The sequence below is a fragment of the Podarcis cretensis genome (assembly GCF_951804945.1).
Source record: "Podarcis cretensis genome assembly, chromosome: 3".
Taxonomy (NCBI): Eukaryota; Metazoa; Chordata; class Lepidosauria; order Squamata; family Lacertidae; genus Podarcis; species Podarcis cretensis.
In genome coordinates, this window is record NC_137172.1 from 17788825 (window position 1) to 17812679 (window position 23855).

At 42.8% G+C, this 23855-nt stretch overlaps 1 long non-coding RNA gene across 2 annotated transcripts; it reads right to left on the minus strand.

The window, feature by feature from the left end:
- Window positions 1-228: 228 nt before the first annotated feature.
- Window positions 229-23855, minus strand: LOC307212022. Of its 2 annotated transcripts, none has more exons than XR_013836733.1 (4): window positions 23731-23855; window positions 16518-16928; window positions 4288-4409; window positions 229-824 (listed from the first exon to the last, which is right to left on the minus strand). It is a non-coding gene; the product is annotated as an uncharacterized lncRNA (long non-coding RNA). The 2 variants fall into 2 exon arrangements; XR_013836734.1 differs by lacking the exon at window positions 229-824 and adding an exon at window positions 2989-3057.

The window sequence follows — 23855 nt, forward strand, 5'->3', positions numbered from 1 at the left end:
ACCAAGCCTACTGGCTGCTATTTTGCTCCAATATTCCTGGTTGATGTCCTTGCTTTTTGTTCAAGGGAGCCCTCGGATTTCTCCGTTAACAGTTCGCAAACCTTGGGGGTCCTCATTGAGCATGCTCCTTCCTCCCCCCCCTTCTGTTTCTCAATAGCTGCACTCTGGCCACAGAGCCATCAATCGAATCTCAGCTGTGAGGAGTTTGAGAACACTTTCCTAAAGTCCTGAAATCCAGCCCAGCCTTTTTGACTCTCCCTCAATTGATGGGACTGGAGTTTCCCAAGTGCGGGGGGCTGGGCAGGGGCTGGGCAGGGGGCAAGAATTCATCTCAGACTGCTGCGCACAGACTTTGGTGATTATTATTAATAATAAAAACACCCAACAGAAAAACAAACTGCCGAGAGACTTATGAGACATACTGTTCTGGGGAAAAGTATGCCGTGCCCAAAGCTATCAGACAACTGATAAATGGCATATGGACATGGCTTTATAACATAACGAAATGAAGAAAAAAATTCAATACATTTTCCCTTCAGTTTAGACTGACACCTTATTTATCAAGTAACAAATCTGAATAATTTGAGGTTTTGTGCCACCCGATATTGTATTTCTTTTCTTCTTGCTGTTGGTTTTTTTGTCTGCCTGCAGATTTCTGTGCATTTAATTTCAGGCACAACTAAGCGAAGACCCAAGCTGCAAGTAAGCAAACTCTTTAGCATAGGCATTTTTCAAGGCTGACGCTTGCCCAGATGATGGCCGACATGGAGAGGAATGCATAATGTTTCTGTTCGTTCCGCAGAGCTACTGAGCTTGACAATAGGCTGAAAATAAGGCCAAGCGAAAATCATTATATGCAGCTATGGTAGGAGCATTAGCCTTTTGCACTTGCAAACCTAATTAACAATTACCAAAAGAGCCAGTGTGGTATATCTATGGCTGGATGTTGCATGTTAAAATAAATTATTAAGTTAAAGTTGAGAAATAAGTAAAAAGGATTTGCTGAACTAATAATCTGAATTGGAATACAAGAAGGGGAGGTGTGAGGAGGTCTGAGAAGCAAGTTAAAAGAAAATAAGCAATTGAAATTTTATGTGTTTTTAATTGTTTTTAAGTTTTGTATTTTTGTATTTTTGTTATTTTGTTATTGTTTATTTTTGTTTCTGTGTTGCTATTGAAAATGCCAATAAATATTCATTTAAAAAAACAACAACTAAAAACACCAATCTTTGTGGGCTTTAACAGGATATGTCACATGGTGGACTTACTTAAAAATGTAAATTTTAAATTTAAGTTGCAAAATTTAAAAATTGATAAAAATATGATTAAAAGTTTCAAAAATAAAAATAAAAATCTATGGCTGGATGTTGCTATTCATAGAATCATAGAATTGTAGAGTTGGGAGGAACCACAAGGCTCATCCTGCAATATAAGAATCTTCCACCCAATGTGGGGTTTGAACCCACAGCCTGAGATTAAGAGTCTCATGCTCTACCCACTGAGCTATCCAGCCTGGATGGTGCCCAGCCTGGAGCATAGAGCTCTGTTCACCCTTCACACCCCACCATGTAAAGACTCCACAGAAAGCCACTCAAGGCTTTGCAACAGCTAGGCAACCTTCTCATTCTGCCCTCCGCAAGCGCTCTGGCGCCTGGTGTTGGTGCATGCGCCTGGTTCAGGAACCATGGGAACACACTCTGCAGGTGGTCAACAGGTCTGCTCCAAGTTGGGCAAAGGCTACAGCTCATAACCCCCCTTAACTAAACGGCCTCAGCCCAGTATACCTGAAGGAGCATCTCCACCTCCAGTGTTCAGCCAGGACACTGAGGTCCAACGCCAAGGGCCTTCTGGTGGTTCCCTCACTGTGAGAAGTGAGGTTACAGGGAACCAGGCAGAGGGCCTTCTCGGTAGTGGTGCCTGCCCTGTGGAACACCCTCCCACCAGATGTCAAAGAGATAAAGAACTACCAGACTTTTAGAAGACATCTGAAGGCAGCCCTGTTTAGGGAAGTTTTTAATGTATGGTGTTTTATCATGGTTTTAATACAGTGGTACCTCAGGTTAAGTACTTAATTTGTTCCGGAGGTCCGTTCTTAACCTGAAACTGTTCTTAACCTGAAGCACCACTATAGCTAATGGGGCCTCCCGCTGTCGCCGCGCCACCGGAGCACGATTTCTGTTCTCATCCTGAAGCAAAGTTCTTAACCTGAGGTACTATTTCTGGGTTAGCAGAGTCTGTAACCTGAAGCTTAAGTAACCTGAAGCGTATGTAACCCGAGGTACAACTGTATTCTGTTGGGAGCTGCCCAGAGTGGCTGGGGAAACCCAGCCAGATGGGCGGGGTATAAGTAATAAAATTACTACTACCACTGCTACTACTACTGAGAGTAAGCCCCAAATAATTCAGTAGGACTAACTTCTGAGCAGACGTGTTTAGGATTACACTGTTAGTTGGATACAATCCTAAATCTTTCTGGCTTCAACCCCATTCAGGTCTCCTATCATGTATATGCATGCAGTATACATCCTGGAACCAACCATCCTTTTTATATATATTTTTAAAAAACAATAACCAAACAAACTTGCCGCTTCTGTTTTTGTTGTTGTTTGCTCAGATAAGCGGTATTAGATTACCGCTTGTCTTTAATCTGTCACGCAGTGGGTGGGAACTATAAATAGCGCAGGCAAGAATGGGCCTGTTGTCTTGGCTATACATATGATTAGTGAACATCAAGCTAAATTCATTACAATAGGCTTAATTTAATTTGAACCGTCTAAATGTTCTGAGTGTGTGTGTGTGTGTGTGTATCACATTTATGAACAAATTGGGCTGACATATGCATCTAAAAAATGGATGAGAGAGAACTCGTAGGACCACACCAAGAGAGTAAAAATCAGAATGCTAATCCATGCTGAGAGACAAAACCACACACACACACACACACACACACACACACATCCCACACAAAACTATAGGAAACCAGGGAAATTCTTCATATTGCTCATTGTTTGAGGCAGCAGTACAAAACATTAACTGATATCTGTTTGATGTTCCTTTCTGCAAAAAGAAGAAAATATCTACTTTTTTTATAAAGGAAATCAGAACGAATCCGCCTTGCCGCCCCCCCCCCCGACCTCTCCCCAAAACATTTTCCCTTATGAAGGAGGTTGGGAGACAGGACTGCCCAGTATGTGCGACAGAGTGGTGCTGTTCATGTTTTGGTCTTGCTCATGAGTCTGTTCCTGAACAGGGCTGAGGAATATCACATCACAGTGGAGAAAAGAAGTCCTATATAAGCCCATATGAAACCGCCCTAGGGTACAATCAAATGAAAAGATTGATGGGATTGAGATACAGTGAAATCACGGAAGAGGAAAACGACGTTTCAGCTTAACAAAATCTCTCTTATTGGAAATCTTTCCTGCTGGCCCTTTGCGAACAACTGATACTTGATCATCTTCTGAGGTGGGGAGGGTTTTGTCCAGAACCCACGCAACCACCAAAGCTGCTTAAACTGAAAGTGGGTAATAGGAGGTGTAAAATCTGCCAAGATTTTATATATATATATATATATATATATATATCTGGCAAAATTCCCAGATTGGCAGGAGTCACTTGAGTGGCTTTCTTTTTCTTTCTGACATTTTCCCTTCCATTTTAAAGTTAACACTGATTCACAGTGAAATTCTCAAGTTATGGAAATCTTTAAGCAGTCCTAAGAAGCTGGAGGTGTCGGTGTAAACTCTTCCCCCATCCCTGTTAGTTAACCGGCTCATATAGTAGCATCTATGTTTCTGTCCTACATGATGGGACGCAGGTGGCGCTGTGGGTTAAAGCCTCAGCGCCTAGGACTTGCCGATCGAAAGGTCGGCGGTTCGAATCCCTGCGGTGGGGTGCGCTCCCGCTGCTCGGTCCCAGCGCCTGCCAACCTAGCAGTTCGAAAGCACCTCCGGGTGCAAGTAGATAAATAGGGACCGCTTACCAGCGGGAAGGTAAACGGCGTTTCCGTGTGCGGCTCTGGCTTGCCAGAGCAGCGATGTCACGCTGGCCACGTGACCCGGAAGTGTCTCCGGACAGCGCTGGCCCCTGGCCTCTTGAGTGAGATGGGCGCACAACCCCAGAGTCTGTCAAGACTGGCCCGTATGGGCAGGGGTACCTTTACCTTTACCTTTATGTTTCTGTCCTACATGATGCCCTGTCTACTGCTGATTGGGAACAATGGAGGGTGAAGGAAGAGGGGAGGTGTGGGGTGCCATCTGATAAGTTAATGCCCAGTGGCTGCCTTACTATTACTGGTGCTGCTGCTACAATAGGGACGGGAAAACGGTCAGTTTTGCTTCTCCCAGGTTCTCATCCTTCCAGTCTTCAGTTCAGTTCTCTACATTTCCACATCATTTTCCTGAATTTATCTTTAAAAAGAAGAAGAAGAAAAAAGTCCTTGTGAAAATCCATCAGCATTTGGGTCCAAATTCCAATATGCACATTTTTGCAAAGCAACTTCCCTTAATATGTTAGGTGTTCAGCCTACACTCAAGTAGGACCATGGTCGATTGTCCGGGAGCTTCAGAAGCTTTCTTCTGCCCGAACATCACAGCGACTGATTCCAACTGACAGTGGCACACTTAGGGATCCACTGAGTTTGCGCATCTCGCGTGACAGACCTCAGCAACTCCGCATTTTGGCTAATCTACTTTATTTACATATAGACACACACGGAGCACTGCAACATGGCTCCCTCTCTCTCTAGCATCAGACAGCAAAGAGAAAAAGAACAAGAGGACAATAGTCCCACTTCAGGAAACACAGTAACACAAACATCCTGTCTCTGTCACATCCCACTCTGTGGAGTCAAAACATACACCGTCATGTGATAGACAAAAATCCCATGACTGCAATCATAGATCAGGAGTTCTAACAATACACAGTAACACATTTCCATATGTTATTTTCACTCCTAGAATCATAGCGCTGAAGGGACCTGGAGGGTCATCTAATCCAACCCCCTGCATTGCAGGAATCTCAACACGTGGTTCCCCATCCAATCAAAAACCTTGGCAGACCCTGCTTAGCTTCTTAAATGTGCTAGCAGTTTTACTGCTGCGCCACTAGAGCCTGGACATAATCTGAAAACAGAATCGCCGAAGAGTGCCACCTAGTCACTGTGATCAATGTCTAGTGTTCATTTCACCTTTTGTAATTGATAACAGGACACCACCAGGATAAAATAAACGACTGGCTTGATCTTTTCAGGGGCTCTGGGTAGGCTGTCCCCAGTGTCTGCTGCCCATGCCTACTATTGCTTGCCCCCTCTTCCTACACACGCTCATAGGAAGGCTTATGCAATGGCAGCAGTCTAAATGTATCTCCGAGGTCTAAGCCTTTCATTAAGAACAAAAAGATAATGAAGGAATTAAAAAAAGTATCAAATAGCCAGGATCCAAAGTTGCTATGGAAATTGAACTAGAATACAAAAAGGGAGGTGTGAGGAGGTCAAGGAAATAAGCAAAGGAAAGAAAGTTATGTAAAAGTTTGAGCTGTTTTTTCTTCTCTTTTTTTTCTTTTTTTCGAATTGTTTGTATTTTTGTATTGTATTTTTTGTACTTTTTATTTTCCTTTTTTGTTTTTTCTAATTTTCTCTTTGTAATCTTTAAAATTTGAATAAATATTATTTTTTTTTAAAAAAAAGGAAATTGGTGATTTGGCTTTTCAATTTTCAATTCTCTAGCAAGTGGGAAAGTGTGCAAAGATAATATCAATACATCCCCCACACCACAAGACCAAAGATGATAACCTATGAAGCTTATTTAAAATAGACATCCATCTTTGGTTGAGCTTTGATGCATTTTTCAGTTGCATTCTTCCTTCCTGGGGAATCTTTTAGGAGCTGCATTCCATTGGTACATGGGGCCAAACATTCATTTGTATTCATAATTTGCCCTAGCATGTGCATTTTGGTATGTATTATTTGGCTGCAAAACTGTGCTGCAAAATTCAGAGAAGAGCAAATTTCGAAGAACGGCTGTGTTTCGTTCTGCATATTGTTTCAGAAAGTGCAAAATAGGGAAATTTGAGAGCCAATGTGGTGTAGTGGTTAAGAGCGGTAGTCTTGTAATCTGGGGAACTGGGTTCGTGTCTCCGCTCCTCCACATGCAGCTGCTGGGTGACCTTGGACCAGTCACACTTCTTTGAAGTCTCTCAGCCTCACTCACCTCACAGAGTGTTTGTTGTGGGGGAGGAAGGGAAAGGAGAATGTTAGCCGCTTTGAGACTCCTGAAGGGGAGTGAAAGGCGGGATATCAAATCCAAACTCTTAAATTTGCCTTAAAATGCAAATGGGATTGAATGGGTGGTGTTCAGAGACTTCCGGTCGGCACCAGCGCTTAATGGCGGCTCTCTCCGCGATCTCCGGAGAGAGGGCTGCTTCACGAGTTCGGGTCTGACTGCTACGGCGAAGCGGGGACCCCTAAAATCACAAGCGCGGAAGCCTGTGAACAAGGAGACTTGGTGGGCACCTTTTGCGCCCCCCTTTACTGCAAAAGAGCCTTTTTAAAGGCTCCGGAGGAGCATCGGGGGATCGTGCGGTGCTGAGAGTCGCTACCCAGCCCGTGAAGTGAAGCCGCGTCGCCATAAGCGGAGAGCGCCGATTCCTTCCTGAAATCTGGACTGAAATTGAAATACCTGTAAGTAGGATTGGGAAACCTACTGGGATTATAAAAAAAGTCTGAAATTTGGCTGAAAACGGGGTTGGTAAATAAAGGAAGTCTGCCTCCCCCGGTTTGCATGGCTTTTAAAGCAACGGAACTGGAAAGCTGCAATTGAAGGAAAAATAACTTTGAACTTTTGAATTACCTAACTTTGGCATTGAACTTTAACTACCCCTCCAGCAAGCAGGAGCAGGGGGGGGAAGAAAAGGAAACTTGGCTTAACCTGCGTGAGAGGAAATTTAAGTGATTAATTTCTGCTGTCTCTGACTCTGGGAACGGACTGCCTGGGTGAAGCGCTTTGACAGGAACTGTCTGATAGAATCTGCTGCAAAGCAGAGAGCTTAAATAGATACAATTTTGGGGACTTTACAGATACAATTTTTGGGACTTTACAGAAATAAATACTGTTGCAATTGGAAGACTGAAAGCTTCTTTCTCTAAGAGGGCTTTTGGTTTCTTTGTTTCTTCTGCTTATTGGATATAATGTACTGCTCCCTCTAGAGGGCTGAAAGGTTACAGTTTGTAACATAGACTGTCAAATAAAAACAAGTCACTGGATTTTTCCACTTAAGAGCTGTTCCTGTGGGAACGACCTTGGGACATGAGTGGTTCCGCAGAAGACATAACAACAAGATCTAAGGCTAAAGCTGCACAAAAGAAAAGAGGCTCAATATCAGGCTTAGCTGGACAGGAGAAAGGAATAAACGCATTCATGGAATCAGTGACTCAAGCATTACTCAAAATAAATGAATCTTTAGAAAATTTGACCAAGCAGAGCACAGAGAATACCAAACAACTGACAGAACTTACAACAAAATTGGACTTGAATACAAAAAGTATTACATCTAACACAGAAACCATAAATAGATTGGTTCAAGAAAACATTACAATTCGAAAAATTGCAGAAGAGGCTAAAGCCACTGCTGAAAACACACAGGAAAGTTTAATACCAGTCTGCAAGAAGTTGGACCAACATGAGGCGGCCTTGTCTTTGTGGGAGATGCAGAGGAAAGAGAGGAATTTGAGACTTAGGCTGGTCCCTGAAAGTGAAGGGGACAACCTAGTGGACTTTCTCACAAAAGAAGTATCAGAATTTTGGCAGGTAAATTCAGAGGAAGACGACTTTAAGATAACAACTGCCTTCAGACTGGGCAGAAGGCAAGGCAGGAAGATCCCAAGGGATTGTCTGATAACTCTGAGATCCAAAGAGGAAAGAGATAAAATTCTAAATTTACATTACCAGAGAACCCTTCAGATTGGAAATGCTTCTGTTCAAATTTACAAGGACATCCCAAAATACATTCTGGAGGTAAGAACTTATTTCAAGAATCTGGTTGACCTGCTGAAGAAGAATAACATAACTTTCAGGTGGGAATTTCCACAAGGCTTGTCTTTTAACTTCAAAGGAAAAAAAGTCAAAATAAGAACAGTGCAAGATAAAGAACAATTCCTAGACAGAAACGAGGAGGACCTTGTGAAAGGAGTGCTTGACTCGACTTCTGATACAGACCTTGGAAACTTGACATTTGGATTGAAATCACCTACGGAAGGAGAACAGCTGCAGGGGCAGCTGGAGGCAACTAACTAATAATGTCTCTGCAATTTTTAACCTGGAATTGTAATGGGCTTAACCTTCCCAGAAAAAGGCGCGAGGTCTTTCATATTTTGAAAAGAGAACAATTGGATTTGATATGTCTACAAGAAACCCACATAACAAGAGCACACAGAAGACTACTTATAAATAAAAGATTAGGACAGGAATTTATCTCATCAGATAAAGTTAAGAAAAGAGGAGTGGTGATCTATGCAAAGGAAAAATTGGCCCCAAAATTGATCTTTAAAGATGAACATGGAAGAACTTTGGCAATTGAGGTACAAATCCAAGGAGAAAAACTCTTGATAGTTGGCATCTATGCACCAAATGAAGGGAAGGCAGAATTTTATAAGAAATTGCATGAGACATTAACGGACTATTTGGATCATAAGGTGATTTTATTAGGAGATATGAATGGCGTGGTCTCTTTAAACATGGATAAAGCACAAAGACAGGTGGTCTCTAAGGACGGGAGACTACCTAAGACCTTTTTTGAAATGACTGAAAATATAGATCTGATTGATATCTGGAGAACAAGAAACCCTCTTGAGAGAGAGGGAACATTCTTTTCAGAGGCACAAATGACATGGACAAGAATAGATCAAATATGGATTACTAGTGGAATGGCTCCAAGGATAAAAAAGGTGGAAATCTGCCCAAAGACATGCTCCGACCATAATGCAGTGAAGATGGAAATGAAACTAACAACAGCTGGATCCTTCAGATGGAGAATGAATGACACCCTATTTAGAGAGGTGGAGATTTACAAAAAGGCCCAAAAAACCTTGAAGGATTACTTTGAGATAAATCTGAGGACAGAGGTTGACAAAAGAGTGATTTGGGACGCAAGTAAGGCCGTGATGCGAGGTTTTCTGATACAACAGAACTCTTTAAAGAGAAAGAAACAAAATAAAAGGAAGGACAAGATTCTGGAAAAAATAAAAGAAGGAGAAAAGAAACTGAGGTCTAAACCAAAGTCTCATGAAATCCTGAGAGAAATTAAGTTCTACCAAATGCAATATATGGAATTGATGAACCAGGAGATAGAATGGAAAATTAAGCAAATGAGACAGAGGACATTTGAATCAGCGGATAAATGTGGGAAACTTCTAGCATGGCAATTGAAGAAGAGACAGAAACTAAATACAGTCACAAGCTTGGAGGTGGATGGAAAGAACATTTTTAAACCAAATGAGATTAGTAACTGCTTTCAGAGTTATTTCAGGAGATTATATGCACAAGGGCCGGAAAATGAAGGAGACATGGAAGATTTTCTTAAGAAATATGGATTACAAAAAATTTCGCAACAAAGTATGTTGATTTTAAATGAGAAAATAACAGACCAAGAAGTGGAGGGTGCCATTCAAAATATGCAACCAGGGAAATCTCCAGGACCAGATGGATTAACCTCCAGATATTATAAAACATTGAAAGAATGGTTAATACAGCCGCTTAAGGAGGTTTGTAATGAAATATTAGAGGGGAAAAAGGCACCTGAATCGTGGAAAGAAGCTTTTATCACACTTATACCAAAGACTGAAACTGAAAAAAACCAGATTAAGAACTACCGCCCTATATCACTACTTAATGTGGATTACAAAATATTTGCTGACATTTTAGCAAAAAGACTGAAGAGGGTGTTAATGGAGGAGATTCATAAGGACCAGGCAGGCTTTCTCCCAGGAAGACATTTATCAGATAATGTAAGGAACATAATTGATATTATGGAGCTGCTAACTGTAAATATTAACACGAAGGCAGTTCTGATTTTTGTGGACGCGGAGAAAGCCTTTGATAATATTTCTTGGAAGTTCATGAAAAAGAATCTCCATGGGATGGGGGTAGGTCAAAGGTTTGAAAATGGTATAAGTGCAATATATTCTGAACAAAAGGCTAAGTTAATTGTAAATAATGTGGTTACTGATGAACTTTCCATAGAAAAAGGGACACGGCAGGGGTGCCCGATATCCCCATTACTTTTTATATCAGTCCTGGAGGTTTTGTTGAACATGATCAGGGGGGACCAGCTGGTAAAAGGAGTTCAGGTCGGAGCTAAACACTATAAATTGAAGGCATTTGCAGATGACTTAGTATTGACTTTACAAGAGCCAGACACTAGTACAAAAAGAGTTTGAGTTAATTCAATTCTTTGGTCAGGTGGCAGGATTCAAGTTGAACAAACAAAAAACTAAAGTTCTGGAAAAAAACTTAACAAATGTTGAAAGAGAGAGATTCCAAAATGAAACTGGGTTAATGGTGGCAAAGAAAGTAAAATATTTGGGGATTAACATGACATCTAAAAATGTGAATTTATTTAAAGACAATTATGATAAATGTTGGACAGAGGTAAAGAAAGATCTAGAAATATGGTCGAATTTGAAGCTTTCCTTGTTAGGCCGAATTGCAGTGATCAAAATGAATGTATTGCCTAGAATGTTATTTTTGTTTCAGACATTACAAATTGTGGATAAACTGGATTGTTTCAAGAAGTGGCAGAAAGATATATCTAAATTAATCTGGCAGGGCAAAAAGCCCAGAATAAAATTTAAGATACTTACTGATGTAAAAGAAAGAGGGGGGTTTGCCCTGCCGGATTTGAGACTGTACTATGAATCGGCGGCTTTCTGCTGGTTGAAAGACTGGCTACTTCTTGAGAATGCAGACATTCTGGACTTGGAAGGATTTGATAATAGGTTTGGTTGGCATGCATATTTATGGTACGACAAGGTTAAAGTTCACAAGGGTTTTAAAAACCATATTGTTAGGAAAGCACTATATAATGTTTGGATTCGGTACAAGGATTTGTTGGAAAATAAAACTCCTAGGTGGTTATCACCTATGGAGGCTAAGGAGGTGAAGAAACTTAACATGGAATCCAAATGGCCAAAATATTCTGAAATTTTAGAACAAGAAAGCGGTGAATTTAAACTACAGAGTTTTGAGAAATTAAAGCCCAAGGTGCGAGATTGGCTTCATTATTACCAAATAATGGAAACCTTTAAACAAGACAGGAAAATTGGCTTCCAGGTGGAGAAATCGAAATTGGAAACAGAACTGTTAGAACCCAATACTAAGAATGTATCAAGAATGTACAATTTGTTGCTGAGGTGGAATACAATAGATGAGACAGTCAAATCAGCCATGATTAAATGGGCACAGGACATTGGACATGACATTATGTTTGCTGACTGGGAACAGTTATGGACCACCGGTATTAAATTCACGGCATGTAATGCCCTAAGAGAAAATATTATGAAAATGATTTACAGGTGGTACATGACCCCAGTTAAGCTTGCGAAGATTTATCATCTGCCCAATAATAAATGTTGGAAATGTAATGAGACTGAAGGTACCTTCTTTCACCTTTGGTGGACCTGCCCAAAGATTAAAGCCTTTTGGGAAATGATCTATAATGAAATTAAGAAGGTACTTAAATGTACTTTTCACAAGAAACCAGAGGCATTTCTCTTGGGCATGGTCGGCCAATTGGTGTCAAGGAGGGACAAGATCTTTTTTATGTACGCCACTACAGCAGCAAGGATTCTTCTAGCAAAGTATTGGAAGACACAAGAATTACCCACACTGGAAGAATGGCAGACGAAAGTGATCGACTTTATGGGACTGGCAGAAATGACTGGCAGAATCCGTGACCAAGAGAAAGAGACAGTGGAGGAAGACTGGAAGAAGTTTAAAGTATATCTTAAGAACTGTTATAAAATTGAGGAGTGCTAAAATGTCAAGGGGAAGGAAGATGCAGAATTACAGCTGAAAATGTTTGATGACTTAAGGTGAAATTGAGAAAGATAACAAATTTAAACTTAATTGGCTAAAAGGGTTGCTGAAAAACTGTAAAATAAGGATGCAAAAAGGGTGAGGTATGGGGAAGTCCGAGAAAGGAGGTTTATGAAAATGAGGTTAAGAACTTATATTTGTGTGTTTGTATGTATTTGTTGACGTTTTTATGTTGCTGTTGCTGTTTTGTTTTAAAATTGGAAAATTAATAAAAATTATTATAAAAAAAAATATGAATGGGTGGTGTTCAATGCTAGTCCTACTCAAAGTAGACCAACAGAAGTTAATGGGCATGACTAACTGGGCATTACTAGCAGGAACCACTACTGCGTATTTCTTACTCTCATAGGAACCACATTGGTATTTTTATTTTGCAAAAATGAAAGAAGTCTGGCTCCGCTCTTAAGAGAACTGGAATAACTGCATGTTTACAATGCAAAATAAAATGAGCAAATAAATGAATAAGGGTAGAGGAAGCATCTGGAAAGTTATATAAAAAAATTATTTAATCTGAAAATTTGCTTGTTGTGAATGATGAACAAGTTGTACCTTAGCCGTTTTGAAAAGGAGCCTTTTCAGCTCAGCAGTAACATAACATTACATCCAGATTCCTCTAAGCCAAGAATTTCAATGAAGATCAATTAAGTCTCTCTCTAATTTAGCGGCCTTCTGCCAGGCTTTGGGCACGAAGAAGCTGGCAAAGAAAATGATATTCAATTGACTTTTGAGGATTAGATGCCAGCCAGTGCATATTAATCAGCTAATAGCATGCACCCAACAGGTACCATGGGATCTCATTAATAGTGGTACGTGATTAATGCAATGATGAAGGGAGCGACCCAAAAATTACAGTTGATGTGGGTCTGTGCGGACAAACAGTTCACAGGCAACCACACATATCTGTCACTTTTTTGGCTCCTCTATGCCATTTTTCTAATATCATTTTGAGACAGCAAAGTGAGAAAGGGAGGGTGACAGAGAAGTGCAGGATTATTAATCATAGAGAAACATTCTGTTACTCAGCAATAGATGGCTATCAAAATAAACAACACAATAGTTGAGTTGGAAGGGACCCTGAGGGTCATCTAGTCCAACCCCTGCAATGCAGGAATCTCAGCTAAAGCATCCATGACAGATGGCCATCCAACCTCTGCTTAGAAACCTCCAAGCAAGGAGAGTCCACCGCCTCCCGAGGGAGTCCATTCCACTGTTGAACAGTTGTCGGAAAGTTCTTCCTGATGTTTAGCTTTTCCATGGACCGCCTGAATAGAGCTTCAGACCACCAGTGGCCTACAGGCCACAGATGGAAAACTTCTCTGGTAGCTGTTAATGCCCCCTGCAGAACCATCTTTTAGCCACTGGCTAAACAAAAGCCTCGGGAAAAGGTCATTTCCTTACTCTGCAAGGCCATAAAATAGCATTTTTGTTGCTGCGTGTTACACTGAAACCATTAATTTGGCCCCAAGTGTAGACAGGTTTGGCCAGTACCAACCAGGGGACAATGTTCCTTCCATTCTCCTAAAGTCAAAACCAGCTCATTGGCCAAACTTCTGAAATATCAAGTTGATCCCCACGCACCTTTATAACTGCTTATATGCTGGAAACAGCAGGCCGAACGTCAGCCTTTTGTACCTGTAGCCTGATATTCTGTTACTTTTTAAATATATTTTTAATGTGCTTGCTTCTTTTTATTTTATTTTCCATATGTTAAATGTTGAGGTGGCCGGATGTGTAGGAACTCGTTTTAAAATCTCAGCGCATCCGGAATATGACTCGTGCACTCCTATATGTAATCGCCCATGTGGAAGTTCATTTAGCAAACATTTCCAAGGTGGTTAAGTGCTTGTTAAATAAATCTTTATACGACTGCTCAGATTGCCTGTAGGCTTGCAAAGGATCCCACTGCTCTCAGAGCCATCTGTTAGAACCTGGGCCGCACTGACTCATGATGAGAAACATGAGGAACAGCTCATTCGCAAGCATACTAATTCAAATTGGCTGGAGTTGTCCGTAAGCCAGTGAAAGAATCACATTCAGAGATGACATCAACTGCAGCAGGAAGTCTACTGACCCCAGATCTGTGGCTGGTGTGTAATTCAGTAACTCTGCTTAAAACTAAGGCTGTGGACACAAGTTTTATTCTATAATCAATGGAGTCTGAGTACTTCTTTTTCCTATGTAGTCCACACATACAGAGGCTAGATCTATTGCATGTTTTTTGGGGCTGCTTGAGAAACTGGTTTCATCTGGAAATAAAAGCTTGTAGATTGATTCTGTGTTACCCTGCAGTGTGACCATCTGAAAACATATGTAGGTAGTCTCAGCAATGGAGAAGAGGTATCTGCATACCTGCCTAATGACATTAGTGGATGGGCACATAAGGTAAAGGGACCCCTGACCGTTAGGTCCAGTCGTGGTCGACTCTGGGGTTGCAGCTCTCATCTTGCTTTATTGGCCGAGGAAGCCGGCGTACAGCTTCTGGGTCATGTGGCCAGCATGACTAAGCCGCCTCTGGCAAACCAGAGCAGCACATGGAAACACCATTTACCTTCCCACCGGAGCGGTACCTATTTATCTGCTTGCACTTTGATGTGCTTTTGAACTGCTAGGTTGGCAGGAGCAGGGACAGAGCAACGGGAGCTCACCTCGTCACGGGGATTCGAACCGCCGACCTTCTGATCGGCAAGTCCTAGGCTCTGTGATTTAACCCACAGCGCCACCATACTGAGATCATAATTACCACTTCCTTCTTCCTTCACCTGGGCATGTGTAGAGAAGAAAAGTAATGTATAACGTAATCAAGAGAAGGGTTTTTAAGTGTGCATCAAATAACTATACCCACCTTGTGGGTCACAGAATCTATTCATCATCATTATCATCATCATCTGTGATCCACTCAAATGCTGTAATCTGTTGTTTTACTTAGGGTTGCCAGATTCCTCAAAGTGAAAAGCAAGATAAAATGGTTGAGCGCTTCCTGGTTTTCCCAGACATTTTGCCAATTCAGTGAAAACCCTGCCCCACCCCCCGATGCCATTTTGCTGCCCAATTCCTGGATGTGTCTGGGGAAACCCAGGCATATGACAGCCCTAAGTGACACACACAGCTAGATCGGTCTGAAATTCATTGGCCATTCAGAAGATTTAAGGAAGATCGTCTTAACAATCGACTCCCATGGGAACACATTGTTTACCTAACAAAAGGTGGAGCAAGCTTGTTATAATAATAATAATAATAATTTATTATTTATAGCCCGCCCATCTGGCTGGGATTCCCTAGCCACTCTGCTCTGGAGGGTAGGACTCAAACCAATGGCTTCAAGTTACAAGAAAGGAGATTCGGAGTAAACACCAGGAAGAACTTTCTTACAGCAAGAGCTGTTCAACAGTGGAACGGTCAGTGACGTGCAGTGAATTTTTTCGTAGGAGAACAGTTAGGGCCAGAGGTGCCAGCTTGCAAGGGTGATTGGGAGCGGCCGTGATGTTGTTCCTGCGAGCATCATGCCTCCCTCCTTCTGCTGGGCAGAAGCTTCCCGGAAGGATGTGCCAGGGGAACGTTTAGGGGGCTACCCTAGTCCCCCTAGTCCACTGATCCCATACCACGGCTAGAGTGAGGTCATAGGCAGCCAAGCAACTGTGTACAAAGTGTCAGCCTATGAAACAGATCTGATACCCACTTAGACAATTATTCCCTTTCCCTCAAAAAAGGACAAAGAAAGGTATTTGCTTGAAGTGGAATGCTCTCCCCAGGGAAGTTCATCTGGCGCCTTCATTATACACCTTTAGGCACCAGGCAAAAACATTCCTTTTTAATCAGGCCTTTGGTTGATCTGATTACATCCTATGCCCTTATAAAATGTGGGGTTTTTTTTTTTTTATGAGTGCTAAGGGCAGTGTAAATGAAATGATGGGGATCCAGTGATTAGGATAAGGAAGAGTACAAAGGGAAAGATAAAGGATAAAACGAATTTGAATGAGCTTGCTGAAAAAAAAAAACTTTTAAAGTGGAATACAAGAAGGGAAGGCGGGAGGAAGCAAGGAAAATAAGGTTTTGAAGACTATTAGAATGAACCAGAGTGGTCTTTTAATGTTTCTTTTATTATTGTGTTGAATCTTCTGTATGTTTTTGTTTTTATGTTTTTTGATATTGTTTGTATTTCTGATGTCTGTTGTTTGTTGTTCTGAAGTTTGTTATATTTTGTGAAATTTAATAAATATCATTTTAAAAATAAAATAAAATAAAATGTGGGGTTTTTTGGGGGGAGTTTATTGGGTTATTGTTTTTATTTTGATTATGTATTTTGTGGTTTCATATTTTGATTTTATTCTGTGAACCACCCTGAGACCCCTGGGTATAGGGCAATATAATAATAATAATAATAATAATAATAATAATAATACGCATAAGTGTAAATGTAGAAATACTTACTAGAATTGAAATAGAAATATAATCCATTTCACCACAGTGAGACAAGTGGCCAGGTGACCGATGTACCTTCTTGGTCCAGGTGATGGTCCAGGTGATGAGGCACTCCTAGGCCTCTCCTGCTCTCCCTTGCTATAGCTCTTTAGCTTTAAACATGGCAGCTCTTCAGTCAAATGGTGCCTTCCAATAGAGGTGTGGCCTCCAAAAAGTAGGGCACCAGGGAGTCCTGTGCTTCTCCATTTCCCCCCTCTCTGCCTCTCTGGGAGGTTCAGAGAACAGCCTAGTAGAGCCAACAGGAGGCCATTTCAAATATTCAGCATGCCTTCACTTCTGTCCTATGTGTAAATGGCAGACTCTGAACGCAGAAGAAAAGGACAGCAATATCGGAAGACCGAAAGCTCCGGGAACAATAACCTGCGGAGGAAGTAGAAAGTGGGGTCAAGGCACGCAGAGCAAGATCCAGAAGCCTCCCCTCTGGCTTTTTCTTTCATTCTCTGAGGCTCCAGAAACGTTGAGGAATCTTACAATCCATTTAATTAGTTACCTGGGGAGCTCAGCATCTACGTGTAGGGCAAACTGTGTGGTGCATGTTTAATTATGCCCCTTTCGTTCAACTGGTTCCAAAGAATAAAAGTGTCTGTGTAAGTTCCGTTGGGGGTCGCTGCCCACATTATGCCATGCATAATGTTCTTGTTATATCCTGTGGGTTTTTTAAAAAAGAAAGACTACATCTGTTGCATTTTGCAAATCATGGGGTCTTGGCCCTTCCACAGTTCAGGGGCAAGCCCATGAATTACACAGTTTTCTTCTGCTTCTATATAAGAATGTTATGAAGAGCCAAGAACTGCTTCTTCTGGAAGGACAAATGTATGGTGTGGGTGTGACTTGAGTTGGCAGTATATATATTTAAAATAATAAATAACATCGATAAAGCTCGGTCTGCCCTTATCCAGCCCCTCATCTGCCTATCTGGTAACTAGTCAGCTCCCCCCACCTTAGTCTCCTTGTTGTCCTTGTAAACCTCAGCAGGGAGGAAGAGGATGGGGACAAAGTAGAATTGGTTGGCTCCACCTGTCATTGGCTCTGGCACCACCTGCAGTTGGCCTCCTTGCCTACCAGTCCCAACAGGCACCAGCCATCACTGGTTCACTGAGGAGATGATAAGTCTCTACCTCAGTGGGTCCTCATTCAGATTGCAGATAGAAGTTAATGTGATTGAATGTGTCTCTATAAAAACGAAGAGAAAACCCATCTTTGAAGATGGCTATCATATCTCCTTCTCAGTCTTCTCTTTTCCAGGCTAAACAAACCCAACTCCCTCAACCGTTCCTCATGAGGCTTGGTTTCCAGACCCTTGATCATCTTGGTTGCCCTCCTCTGCTCATGTTTCACCTTGTCAACATTCTTCTTAAATTTTGGTGCCCAAAGCTGGACCCAGAACTTCAGGGGAGCTCTGACCACAGCAGAATAGACTGGTACTATTACTTCCTTAGGGACGTGGGTGGCACTGTGGGTAAAACCTCAGCTCCTAGGACTTGCCGATCACATGGTCGGTGGTTCAAATCCCCGCGGCGGGGTGAGCTCTCGTGGTTCGGTCCCAGCTCCTGCCAACCTAGCAGATCAAAAGCACCTCCGGGTGCAAGTAGATAAATAGGTACCGCTTACCAGCGGGAAGGTAAACGGCGTTCCGTGTGCTGCACTGGCTCGCCAGATGCAGCTTGTCACGCTGGCCACGTGAGACGGAAGTGTCTGTGGACAGCGCTGGCCCCCGGCCTCTAGAGTGAGATGAGCACACAACCCTAGAGTCTGTCAAGACTGGCCTGTACGGGCAGGGGTACCTTTACCTTTTATTACTTCCTTAATCTGGGCACTATACTTCTGTTGATGCAGCCTAGAATAGCATACAGAGCTACGGTTTCCAGAATTCCCTGGAAAGAGGAATAGATTGGGAAACCAGTTCAGAAATAGCTGCTCTTGTAGGAGAATAGGGGTCTCCTAACAGCTCTTGCCAAGGGACGCAGGTGGCGCTGTGGGTTAAAGCCTCAGCGCCTAGGACTTGCCGATCGAAAGGTCGGCGGTTCGAATCCCTGCGGCGGGGTGCGCTCCCGCTGCTCGGTCCCAGCGCCTGCCAACCTAGCAGTTTGAAAGCACCTCCGGGTGCAAGTAGATAAATAGGGACCGCTTACCAGCGGGAAGGTAAACGGCGTTTCCGTGTGCGGCTCTGGCTTGCCAGAGCAGCGATGTCACGCTGGCCACGTGACCCGGAAGTGTCTCCGGACAGCGCTGGCCCCTGGCCTCTTAAGTGAGATGGGCGCACAACCCCAGAGTCTGTCAAGACTGGTCCGTACGGGCAGGGGTACCTTTACCTTTAACAGCTCTTGCCACCTTTAACAGCCTACAGCTCCCAGAATTCTTTGGGGGGAGCCATGATTGTTTAAGATGGTATCATAGTGCTTTAAATGTATGACATGAATATGGCCTTCATGAATCATGCTTGACTACTATAACAGTCTTTTTTGTCAGTTGGTATGTGTGGGTGTTCAGACACCCCTGTTCCAGTCCCTATTCCCATTCCCTCTTCTGAGGTCCCAAGGTGTGCACAAACACACTTTCTTCTCCCCGTGCCAAAACTTTGGCCATTACTTGACTATTTAGCTGTCATGACTTATGGAGAATTTCAGAAAAATATCATTATTATTGTGCCCTTTATGTACGCTGATCTCCTGCTGCCTTTTAAAATTTCAAAATGATGCAGAGAATATGTAGCTCTGAGGAATTTCTGTGCATTTACTTCAGTTTTTTTAAAAAAAGAAATGGAAAAGATTGTATAGCTTTCTTTCTTTTCCTGGTGAGAATTGATTGCTCTGAGAATAGTTAATACCCCTGAGAGGTTTTTTTAAAGCTTTCATTTCAAATTGCTCCTAACATTGCCTATTAAAAACACTTTTAAAAAACCCACCGAAACCTTCAGGCCTAGAGAACGGAAATCAATGGTATACCACAGATATTTTCAAGAAAAAGAAAGGTAGTTTTCCCACTTCATTTTCCCCTAGAACTGTAGCTTCATGTCAGGCTCTGAGTTCATATCAAACCGGGGCGGGGGGTACCAATTGCCTTGTAAACCTCTCCTCCCTCTGACAAAAATTAAGCAAGGCCTGTCCTGGATTTTGCCCAGCATTCGTTTGAATTTGACCTTCCATGATGGAGTTTTGTTTTCATTAGTGTTCTAGCGCAGTTATTTCAGTACCGAAGGAGCCTTATTAATCAATCCATTAATTAATTTCTTATGTTTATATGCCACCTTTCCCCCCAAGAAGCTCAAGGTGGTTCTCCCGCCCCCATTTGATCCTGTGTGAGGCAAGGACTGGCCCAAGGTGAGCTTCAGGAACATGGGCGGGATCTGTGTGGCTGTCAACTTACAGATTTGAAAATAAGGGACCAGCAGCCTCGAAAATAAGGGATCAGCAGCCAAAATAAGGGATTTTCCAACACAGGTATGTTCAACTTCTGAGCCCCTTCGAGCCAAAGGCAGAAAGCCCAGCCAGCAGCCAAATGAAGCCTCAAGCGGTGGTTCCCACAGCGCAGCAACCCGGCAAAGGGGATGCAGCAAGGAAAACCACCGTCACCTCTCCGCTGGGAAGCGCTGAGCAAAGGCGAGTCCCCAGGCAACGCGGCTGATTTGATCGGCACAAGGCATGCAAGCTCCACCCCCCCCAGTCATTCTTAGACTTCTTATTGGGTGAGCAACACAGCCAAGCAACACAGTTGGAGCCTCCCTTCTCCCTGGCCGGCAGGGAGGGAGGGAGAGGAGCTGCTTCCTATGAAACCCAGGAAATTTAAGACACATCATCAATAAGGGACAGCAGCGGGACACAGCGCTGGGATAAGGGACTTTCCCGCCAAATAAGGGACGGTTGACAGCTATGCCTTTTCCCCTCCTGTGAAAACAATACACACTATGCAACACACTTTTGTTTTAAAGTTTAAAAATAACACATGACTTTTACTTGGTGTTCTTGTCAGATTGAATGTACAAGACAGGCAGGAAATACTTATGTTACTAAAACATATTTACATGGTTTTGCATCCGAGACTGACTAATATTTGCAGAGCGGCTGAACAGTCGATAACTGAACTAGCGGGGGGGGGGGGACCACCCTCAGGCATATGACATCACAGAATTCTATACTACAACTTTGCATAGTATTTAGGAAGCACGATTCCCACAATCCAAACCTTATTCTCCCAGGTCAGCACTCTAAGCATTACTGTAATGTTTTACTGTTGCTATGGCCATTGGCTAATGTGAATAAAGTTCTCTCTCTCTCTCTCTCTCTCTCTCTCTCTCTCTCTCTCGCCATGCTTAAGGAGTGTTGCTTAATGGAATTGTATTACCTTTAAACCCCAAGATGAACTTTAAGGAGCCACTTCCTAGTCCTGAAATCCTGTGAATTACATTGCCACTCTAGGGGGACTTACCCAATAGGACTTATTTCTGAGAAAGCATGTCTCTTATTACACTGCACATCATATGATAAAGGTAAAAGGTAAAGGTACCCCTGCCCGTACGGGCCAGTCTTGACAGACTCTGGGGTTGTGCGCCCATCTCACTTAAGAGGCCAGGGGCCAGCGCTGTCCGGAGACACTTCCGGGTCACGTGGCCAGCGTGACATCGCTGCTCTGGCCAGAGCCAGAGCCAGAGCCAGAGCCACACACGGAAACGCCGTTTACCTTCCCGCTGGTAAGCGGTCCCTATTTATCTACTTGCACCCGGAGGTGCTTTCGAACTGCTAGGTTGGCAGGCGCTGGGACCGAGCAGCGGGAGCGCACCCCGCCGCAGGGATTCGAACCGCCGACCTTTCGATCGGCAAGCCCTAGGCGCTGAGGCTTTAACCCACAGCGCCACCTGCCTCATATGTATCATATGATACATACGTTCAAACAGTCATTATTTTCTCATCCCTGACCCTGGTCACCCACTGACCTGTTTCTCCTTATTTGTGCAATTAAAGAATGTCATATTCACATTTTGGGGCAAGTTGTCAGGAGTTGGCATTATCCTGGGGATAAGCTCCCTCCCATCTAGAGAACCCAACTGGGATCTGGGAAGAGAATAACTGGCAGGTAATGGATGCCTCTTGCCTCTCTTGATGTATTTATTTATTTATAACCTTTACTCCACACTGGCCCAGTTCACTGGCCTTATCCACCCTGTTGGATGACTTCTGCTGAGAGAGGTACAAGGGGAACATAGGAGGTGGCCTTATCCTGAGTCAGACCTTACGAATGGCGTCACATGAGAGTCTGGACATGTGGTTATTACCAAGCTTGTGGTATTACTTCATTCTAGAGCGTTTAACCAAAATAAGCCCCCCCTTTTTTATTCCTAAAACGCAGAGAGCCAAAGGCATCAACAAAAGCAGGCGATTTAGAAAAGAGAACAGTGAAAGGAAAATTTACTTCTAACTTGGCTAGTGCAGCTGCCTCGCTGATAGCTTCACAAGCCAAGATGTACAACTTAATTACTGCCCTGAAAGACAGGATACTCAAGACAGGATCAGATTAATGGCACGCAGCATCTTCCCAAGATTGGGTGACTTCAGACTCCGGCCAAAGGAGAAAACAAAACAAAACCCTCTTCCAGGCAGATTTTTTCCTTAGCATCTCTTTGGCCACTGGGGGCTTGGTGTCTAGGGGTGATGCAGACAGTCAGGCAGAGGGCTTTGAAGGGCTTCTTCCCAGTGGATATTACGCCCAGAGCCTCTGTCTCCTGCCTGCGATTCTACGACTAGTAGCCTCAGTCCATGGAAGGGAAGATAATCCACAGGGACCTAAAGTTGCTCATGGTCACTGCCTGGGAAAGAGGGTAGCAAAGGCAGTGGAGGGAGATGGCCAGATGAGGAAAAGGGCTCCTTCAAGAGCTGTATATAATAGAGAGACTCCTGCAAGGGGAGGTGGGCCTATAGGAAAATCACCCCCAAAACCAGTATTGTGATTTCCTCTCATCCCAGCAGGGGTAGGGGCAGGATGAAAGAAAAGGGAGCATTTTGGAGACTCCCTGCAGCTGCCACCTGGGCTCGATCGTCAATGGTTCTGATAATCAAGATGTTTCTCTCTTTTTTTTTTAAAGATATTTATTAGAATTTTGTATAATAAGACAAACATCACAATCCGAACAGAAAAATACAATAAAAAACATAGATAGAATAAAAGAAAACAAAAAACAAAGAAAATCTGGTTTTTTACTTATTATCTTTATAACCCTCTTTCCTGACTTCCTCACATCTCCCTTTTCTGTGTTCCCCTTTACACAATCAAATTCAGCAATTCCTTATCCTTTTTCAAATCTTATTCAATAATATACATTTCAACCTATTATGTCTCCGATTTTTCCTTTCTTTTTAAAACCATTTTTGCATGTTCTTTATAACTTAATCCCTTGTATCATTTTGTTTAGAATTAACATAATTTTAATCTGGTCTTTTCACCCTTTTCTTTTAAAACATTTTTGCATATTCCTTCTAACTATGTCACTGATGCCATATTATCTTTATAGCCAACATCAATTTAGCATACAAACATTTTACAATGTTTTTGGAGATAGTCCTTGAACTTCTTCCAGTCCTCTTCCACCGACTCTTCTCCCAGGTCTCGGATTCTGCCAGTCATTTCTGCCAATTCCATATAGTCTATCACTTGCATCTGCCATTCTTCCTGGGTGGGTAAATCTTGTGTCTTCCCAAGATGTTTCTCTTCCTTAATTTATAACTAGTATCTTGTAAACTTTGGCTCAACCTTGCGTTTGGCACTGCCTAGCAAAGTGCTCAGCCCAGCCCAGCTTCATGCAGCCTCACAGTTTAGGGGATAATGAGATAAAACAATAAATTAAAACAACAAAATGAAGCACTAAAAGGAGTTAAGAAATAAAACGGAAGAGAGGATAAAAACAAATGCTAAGGATTGGTTATAGAGCAGAAACCTGCCTTAGAGTTGGCCTTAGAGCTCAAAACCCTGCTTCAAGCATTCGGCAGCCATTTTCCCCTCCCGAAAAGGCACCTTCCTATTTTCCTAGCTGTGTGGGTCTGCGCTGCTATCGTAGTGCACTTGACAACTGTAACCTGTTACAAACCTGATATGTTTCCCCCAGGGATTCTAGAAATCATGAAATTATGACCGTGGACTTTCTCCTTCCGCATTAACAGGGAAACTCACTGACCTTGCCTTAGCCTGGCCTGGGAGTGAGTTGTGGCAGTAGCAACAAAGCAAAGGCCACATTTTTGGTGGTCTGCTCTGCAGGGCTGGTGCTAGGGCAAGCAGGGATGACCAATCTCCACAGATGAG